Source organism: Colias philodice, chromosome 6 (assembly GCF_061535455.1).
Source record: "Colias philodice isolate Cphi_HAF_F1 chromosome 6, ilColPhil1 Martin Lab GWU primary, whole genome shotgun sequence".
NCBI classification, from domain to species: domain Eukaryota; kingdom Metazoa; phylum Arthropoda; class Insecta; order Lepidoptera; family Pieridae; genus Colias; species Colias philodice.
In genome coordinates, this window is record NC_143091.1 from 4,899,058 (window position 1) to 4,908,648 (window position 9,591).

General features: G+C 30.3%; 1 long non-coding RNA gene across 1 annotated transcript in view; it reads right to left on the reverse strand.

Moving 5' to 3' along the window:
• LOC149487659 (uncharacterized) overlaps positions 1-9,591 on the reverse strand; it is a 64,605-nt gene that overhangs the window by 20,099 nt on the left and 34,915 nt on the right. The gene's annotated exons all lie outside the window — the stretch shown is intronic.

The following is a 9,591-nucleotide window of genomic DNA, read 5'->3' on the forward strand; positions in this document are numbered from 1 at the left end:
TTGTTTTTATTTGCATTCCTTAAACGTTTGCTAAAATTACACCTCACACTCAGAAAAAGCTAAATATTAAAATAATATTATAGGACATTATTACACAAATCGACCTAGTCCCACAGTAAGCTCAATTAAGGCTTGTGTTGTGGGTACTAGGCCACGATAAATATAATATTTAATAAATACATATATAGCTATAATAACATCCAGACCCAAGAACAAATAATTGAGTTCATCACACAAATATTTGCCCTGACCGGGGATCGAACCCGGGACCGTCGGCTCAGTAGGCAGTTACTTTAGCACTGCGCCAACCGCGTCGTCAAACTAACGCTAAGTTTTAATTATATACCTAGTTGTTCGTTGCTCGAAATTAAAAGAACTAGGTTCCTATAATCTATATATACAATACCTACTAGTTTCAGGACTCATTGCAGTGAGTTACAGTTATGAACTATAAGTATGATTTTTAATCATATTTTATTAATGAGACCGATATGGGAAATTCTTCATTTTTAGATAAATCGATTTCTGTGCAGAAAATGACAAAAAACATCTTATACCTACTTAAGACTCTTATGAAGTACAAATTACAACTTGAAGTGTTTTATGGACTTGTTAAACGCAAATGATTGTAGGTACATAAATTATATACGTACATAAATAAATACGTTTATAATTACTTCCAATTCAATCTTAATTATTTGTATGTTAGTATCTAGTGCCAACTAGGTCAATAAAAAAGTAATCAATTTGTACTCTACACAGGATATAGAAGTCATAATTTTTACTAAACATGTTTATTGACTTTTTAAATATTAAATGTAGGAAAGATAGATCATTTTCATACTCAAGGAAAACAGCAAAAGATTCTGTGGAAATCATAATTTCAATATGTTTTCGAAACGTTGACAAAAAGACTTTTCCTTTCATGTTTTCCTTTCACTGAATTTTAACTGAGCTTTTGGAATTAAACTTAAATAGATCAGTCAACAACATTTTTATTTATAACCTACTAGCTTTCCACCCGCGGCTTCGCCCGCGTTTTCAAAGGAAATCCTGCATGGTTCCCGTTCCCGTGGGATTTCCGGGATAAAACCTATCCTATGTGTTAATCCAAGTTACCTTCTATATGTGTGCTAAATTTCATCGTGATCGCTTCATTAATTTTTGCGTGAAAGAGTAAAAAACATACATACATCCATCCTGACAACTTTCGCATTTATAATATAACTAGATTTCCGCTCGCGGCTTCGCCCGCGTATTCAAGGGAAAACCAGCATAGTTCCCGTTCCCGTTAGATTTCCGGGATTAAACCTATTCTATGTGTTAATCCAAGCTACCCTCTATAGGTGTGCTAAATTTTATTGTAATCGCTTCAGTGGTATTTGCGTGAAAGAGTAACAAACATACAGACATCCATCCTCACAAACTTTCGCATTAATTATAATGCTACTATTAGGATTGGATAGGGTTCAGAGGAAGTATTATGATTCAGACTGTTATCTATTTATTACCAATAACAAAACGTTATCTTTTTAATGAGAGAGAGAAAATGAGCAAGTGTTTCTCTGATAACATTACCGACCCGATTAAAGGAGTTATTAATTATTTCTATCAGATTAAATGGTTTTTATCCAATCTAAGTATACATATATAATAAAATCGTAGAAAAAAAGATAAGAAATCTGTACATTGAATTTTTTTAAAGAATACTTGGGGCGTGATCTACAATCGATATCGAACCTACATTATTATATTTATTTATACTAAGAATTATTTAAATAAGAGAACATCGTTGTACCACACTTAAAGCAAGCCAATTTGCGTAGGCGATATAATTTTCTAGTGGTAAATAATTTAATATTAAATCACTGAAAATGTCTGGATAACTATTTTAGCCATTATGTGATTTCGTATTTGAATAGCTACAAAAAATGTATGCAATGTTTAGTTTTGTATGTTTGACGACACTAACATTCTATATTTATTTATTTCATTAAGGATCACCAACATGACATACACTGATACATAGATAAAAGCATTAAAGTAATAACAACCGTAGACATAGTGCTGTCACAATTATAGGCAAACACCACTTTATATTTGTTAAAATATAACATTAAATCAAAGACATAAATATAAATACCTATATAATATATACTTTGACTCTACTAAATGACTTAATTCATTTTCTAACTGCACAGTCTAACTGCTTCTTTTGATGTTCAGGATTACCATAGTAGCATAAAAAAAATTAGAGTTAACAAGTTAAAAAAAACTGATGAAGTTGCCTTTTAAAAATAACCAAAAAACTATTACTCTCAAATGGCGGATTAAAAAAAAATGGAAGATTTCATTCAAATAAAATCAATCAAAATTAGACTTTATAAACCTGAAACACATTCTATAACTTATTGTCATTTCCTCAATTTATTTGACCCCATTGTCACTAATTGGATGTCAAAAATAGCATAAAAGGAATTTATTAAGTTATCGAATGTATTTGGAAAGTAAATATGTATGTTAAGTTAACTAGAAACTCATATTGTTTTACACATTGAAAGAATGTTTCGAACTTTCATGTGCTACTGCTTATCTACTGCTTTACTCGGTAGGTTTCAAAAGGACCTAAATACATTAAGATAATTCTGAAGTAACAAATGCCATATGCAAAAACTACATATGTCAAAATCCATGTAACGTGATTTTTAAAACGATAACAAATCTATTAAACTCACACTTATTATTATTTATTTATATTTATTAAAAATTCTACGCTTTCTACAGTAATCCTAAAAAGTATTCTGCTCTTCACAAGTGCATTACTTCAAAACACTAAACAAGATAAAAACAGAATCACTTTCATTCACCTGTTTTTCCACGTCAAATTGATGAAATTTACATAAATTTACCCAGAGATAATTATCATTAAATTATCCAAACATCAACAAGGGGTGACGCTATCCTACGCATTAGAAAATAGAATTATATTTATTCACGGAGTAACGTGTTTAACTAACAGTATGTTTACAGTAGGTATAGGTAGGTATAGCATTCGGTTATCGCTGTGGGTGTGTTCATACGTCACTGTGGAACATCTAAATACATCTAGATAACAGTTCACCGTTCACCCGCTTCATTATTGAATATATTATTATTATTTTAAAACTACACCGACAAGCGCATATCATTTAATGTCACTGGGTCAAGGTGTTCATATTATCATGTTTTTCATATAATAAACATTTATTAAGAAAACTAGATACTCCATTTATTGTTTTTCCAATTTAAAATGCTCAATAGCAGTTTTTCTGATAACAAAAACTAATTGTTTGGGATATAAAGAAGGGACAAGACCACACTAAATTAATCTATTAAATTTAACACCTTGTATGTAAAAATATAATAACTTACTACATATTTAATCATAGAAGTATACATGTCTACATGATTAATTGTTTTAAACAAGGTGTAAAAACGCTACCACCTATTTTCTAACAATTAAAACCGCGCAACTATGAGTTCATTAGTTAATGACGCTGGCTGTATAATTTTATTCATATTTTATAGTCACAGAACGTACATGAAAATTTTATAAATAGGCTTATAGAGTATACTGTCTATGACTGTACCTTTAGTGAGATATAATCTCAATGTAGAGCAATTGAACAATCAATTAAATAGTAGTAAAACTAATTTACTTTTGAAAAACATGTCATAAACGTCAATTAAACATTGTCAAGATACACATTTTCACGTCAAGTGATAAGATTATTTGACACGATTTGCACAATTCTGTTGTTGGCTTTCATCAGATCACGCTAGCAACAGAACAATTTAATGTAAATTTTCAGTATTCGTCCCCGCATGTAATGTACTTGTGTGCAGTTATAAATCTCTCACACATGCTGAATGCCAACCGTGTAACAACGATGTGTATAAATGAGTAATGAGACACACATGCACGTGGTGTGGTTTCCATGTGTGTGTGAGCTTCACGTGTCGAACGGCTGATACCACGTCCACATTCCAGCTCACTCGTGAACGATGTGAAAAGATACAATGATTGTCACATATCTTATTTTAATTAATAAGCTTGGCCGGTGATAAGGAAACAATGTGTCATTTTTAAAAATAGACCATAAAAACCTTTTCACAATACACTGTGTATATACCCGGAAGATAGATAAATCTATTACAATGTTTTTATACATACTTATGACCTTTGTGTAAAACATTTGAAAGTACATAGCAAAATAAATTATTTTGAATTTATTCTGTAGGTACGTATTTAAGTTACATTTAAGTACCTACATCCTAGTTAAAATATAAACAAATGTTATCAAATGCATCCGTGTAAATATTTCGAAAATCGACTGACTTAATCCCTAAAGAAATATAACGTCGACTGCAAGCAAACATTATACTAACAGGCGAACCTAAAATTTCCCTTCCCTTTAAACAAACAATAAAACTAATATTATTTGTTGATCAAAACAGTTAAATATGTTATAACAACTTCGATAAGATATGGCTGAAAGTGGACGCATGTCGGTATGCACTCTTGTCCTTACAAGCTTGGAATCTTTTCACTTCATTTATACATTAAATGGTTTACTTGTCTTTATTTATTTATTTAATACTTTATAAACATAGAGAAATACTGAAAGAACATAGAATAAAATAAATATTTTATGAAGAAAATGGTGGTCTTATCGCTAGGTAGAGATATCTTTCAGAATATCTTTATCATATGTATTGCATCAGAAGAGATATATAATGGAGGTGGGTGAACAAAAAATAACGCTGTAGGAAAAATAATACTTATATATTTTTACTCACAATATTTGGCAAAAATTTTCATTGCGATGATTTTTCCAGATTCTATTAGATAAACATTCCACTTATTGAAGCGTAATTCGTAGCTTGGATACCTATTGCAACCAGTCAATCACTACATAGTACTTAAAAAACAAAATCGCTTTCTCTGTCCCTATTTCCCTATGTCCCTTTGTATGCTTAAATCTTTAAAACTACGCAACGGATTTTGATGAGGAGTGATTCAAGAGGAAGGTTTTAATATATACTTTATTAGGTTTTAGACAAAGCGGGCGAAGCCGCGGGCGGTAAGCTAGTACCATATAAAATTGGAAAATCCGAATCTGACTGATATAACAAGCAATCTCATAGTACGAGAAAGTATTACTACAATAATAAAAGCTCGTGCCAAAAAATGCACATTGGTTCATCGATTTTGTAACTAAAGCCACATGTAGAGCTCTGATGTTGATAACGCTTAACCTATTTTATTGTTACGAAAATAAAAAGCAATCATTAAGCCACATAAGATACGCATAGATCCGTTTGAAGTGTCGCCATAGTATAAAATACAGTAATTAAATGCTTTTTCTTAAATGTTTTTAAATATTTCAGGACATTTTTGACACACGGTACGACTATCTGATCCCATACTGAGCTTTCGTTTGTGTTATGGAAACCAAATGGTTGATAAACATACTTATATAATTTTAAATGAATACTTATAGATATAGACTAAGTATAGATAATTAACACCCAGACAAACATCACAGCAAACATCGATGTTCATCACACAAATGTTTGCCCTGGGTGGGAATCGAACCCACGACCTCTGGCTTGGAAGGCTGGGTCACTACCAACTACGCCATCCGGTCAGTCAAAAAACGTTAAATAATACCCGTAAGTTAAAAAATTGAACTATCACTTAATAACTAATATCATAAGCAAAGTTCACTTCTATAAGTAACTTACAGTTTACTGCAAAATTTGATAGATCAACTATTATTATAATACGTAATATGTCAAAGCAAAGCTTTCCTATCTGAGCTTTTATGCTAATGAGCGGATGTTATTATGACGTTAATCCTCTCATTAATTTATAATTCATTATCATAATTTACACGATATTATAATAAAATGTGGGCTAAAGGACAGGTGTTCTCTGTTTCACTAATTGATTTTTGTAAAGACAAGTACGAATATTCTTTTTTACTGCCAAACTTAAAAGACTTCTTCTACAAATATAGAAAGACTATATAGAAAGTCGTGTTAAATTATTCGTTTAAATTATTCTTATCTCTTCAGATTCTTTAACTTGGAATAGGACATACATGGAAATTTGTAAAATATACAAAAAATGTCTACTGAGTGGAGCCGGGCCGAGTAAAAGCATATTACATATAATATTATAGTAAATAACAATAGAACCATTAATGATATAATAGCAATTTTTATAATTATAATTGACGATTTGATTGAACACGCTCTTATCTCATTATCCATACAGTTATGGATATTAGAAGCTAACAAGCATTTGTCATTGTGCACAATTGCATTATCCGTTTATTAACAAACTATACAGGCTATTGCCCGCGACCTCGCCCCTTATATTTTGGTATTATTTTAGTTTTCCAGAAAACGGTACATACTTAAGTTATCTGTCTTATACTAATGTAGTGGCCGATTTGAAAGCATTTAAAGTTATCAATAAAAATAAAGTTAAAATTAATATTGGAGCTTTCGTTATATTCCTGTAAGTTGTATGCGTAGTATATTATTATAAGTCTGTGCTGTAAGTATTTATTGAGAAGATTCCTAATAAGTTACTTTAGTCCATTCTTTAGTCACATTAATGTAATGTAACGATTAATGTGACTAAAGAATAGTTAATTGAATCGTAAACAATGGACTATTGTTAATTATTTAAAATAATAATTTAAAAAATATATTCATGAGTTTTCAATCTATAGTGGTTTAAAGTTAACTCAAAAATGGAGCATTTTCGTAAATTTTCTAAAAAATCTTAGAGAAAGTGTAAGAAATGTTATAGTATGCTATATATTCGTGATCTACTCAATAAGCTCTTTCATTTGATACCCCACACGGCATGTTTTGGAAATTTTTATTTTTTTCTTTGTATGCCATATTTAATTACCGGGGTGGGGAGAGGGGGACCACAAAACTAGTTGGCAACATCTGTCTATAGGATGTCTGGGATCTATACAATATATATCAGAAGTCAGATTTAGGTCCGCTATTTTTGCAAACGAAACTCCACTGAGAGTCTGGTCTATTTATAATTTTTACCCTTTTTAAAACTGTTTTTAAAAAAGTCATAGATTATATTTATAGAGCTTACAATCTGAAACTTACCGAATAGTAAAAATAATAACAAACTTTTGTTAAAAAAAATTAAAAGAATTTTTATTTTTATTTTTTATTGAACAATAATTGTCTCTCAACAAAACTGCCGCTTTCACAAGTCACTGTATCCACATATACGACTCAACACTATAAAATAAATTTTCTTTTTACGACACACCAAGATAGGACTTCACTTTACACTAAATCTTTATTGCCCAGACGTGTTATCAAAACAAAATAAAGACAAAGGTATTATCTTGAAGGTATTATTATAAAATACATTAATAAATAGTCATTATGTAGTTAGCTCATGGTGGAATTGCACATAAGGAAAAAATAAATGAGAAGTGGAAAAATGTGACGTGATATTTATAGTGTTACTTAGTTTTAGTGCAATTTTTTTATAAAAAACCCCAAAAATATGATTGAAAAAATTGTCGCTATATATCGCAATATTTTTCAAGAGTTTGCTTTTAATATATACTTAACTATAAAATCGTGTAAAGTGATTAATACTTTTTAAAAAATCTTTTACGGTTTTGCACTTCCCCCTAAAATTGGTTAAATAAACATTTTCTTAAAAAATTAGTAAAAATTTATGTTTAATTAATAATTTAATAGAAAAATGAACCATAAACTGTGCTTAAAAAAACTTACTCCACTATACATTTATATTTTCCCTTCATCATCACTACATAGTATAAAACAAAGTCACTTTCTGTGTCTCTATGTCCCTATGTATGCTTAAATCTTTAAAACTACGCAACGGATTTTGATGTGGTTTTTTTTAATAGATAGAGTGATTCAAGAGGAAGGTTTGAATATATAATTTATTATGTTTTATACAAAGCAGGCGAAGCCGCGGGCGGAAAGCTAGTTGTAAATAAACAACAATTGCTATCATAACAAAGCCCGCGACCCACAGAACAAAACTTACATTTTGCTAATCTTGTTTAAATATTTAATTGTAAGACAAACCTTAATTCAAAATTTTCATCTGTGAATAAATAAACACATAAATAAGTTTCTAAATTAATATTTATTTATATAATTAACCAGCTTTCCGCCCGCGGCTTCGCCGGCTTTGTCTCAAACCTATAAATTATATAATAAAACGTTCCTCTTGAATCACTCTATTTATTAAAAACCGCATCAAAATCCGTTGCGTAATTTTTAAGATTTAATCATACATAGGTAGGTATAGAGAAAGCGACTTTGTTTTAAACTATGTAGAGATAACTGCAACCCTAGAACTATGACAGATATATAAATATCAAAATATAAGCTATCAAAATATAGCTATCACCATTAATGATAGCTACCTACAGATTTTTTTATTATATTGTACTTGCAACTCTAAGAAATTATTTTCTTTAAAAAATAATCGCAATTAATACCCATAAAAGTAAACAATGTAAAAAAAACAAATATCATACCTAGTAGGTAACTCAATTACTAAAGATAGGTAAAGAGTGCCTTAGTGTTGTGGATAAAAGCAATTATTTTTATCTCAACTAATGCAAACAAGAAATACGTCATATATAAAGCAATAAATAGTACTTATAATTATATAACTCTATAAAATTTTCCTTTATAATCGTTACGGTGCTTCACTTAATTATTTCAAGGTACCCTGCTTTTATAAACCAAATCATGTGATGTTATTTTATCTATTTTACTTTTTTTTAAAGTTACTATGGAAATAATTTCATTTTTTTTAACAAAAATAAAATTGTAATAGAGTCTCTACGGCGCAATTCAATTTTTTTTTATTGTAGAATTGAAAACGCATAATTCAAGAAAACTTTTTTTTTTATTTCTATGTTACAACTTGTTAATTTTTATTTTATTTCCTTATAGGTACTTATTTCATTTATAGTCACACGAATACGCGTCTTAGAAAAGGCAAACCAAAATGTTCAAATGATAAAATGGCTCTACATTTCTTTAAATAGATACGCGACTGCTGGACTCGCATAGTTTTGATTAGATAGTTCTCCAAATAATACAAACAACTTAAATGTATTAAGCCCACTAAAGATATCAATGCTTCATTAATTATTTTAAGCCTACCAAGGTCCTAAACTCTTCATTGTCACATAGAGCGGTAATTATGCCAATATACTATTGTCTCGTAAGCGTCATGTCCGTTCTAGTGTCCGAGATATTTTTGGATTATATTGGCTAAAAATATATTTGTCTTTGCGAATAATCGAAAGCGGGATGACTCTTGCAGTGTGGTAAAAAGCGTGCTACTGACGCGCTGCGCTCCGTGTGCCGATAGAAACTTATGTGATATCAACATTTTCGTTATCAGTTAGAACCGCTCGAGTCACCGGCAAACCAAACCGACCGATAAACACGGAGCAAAAGCGTGCGCCTACGCCGATCCACCTCATTCCATTCCTCTGT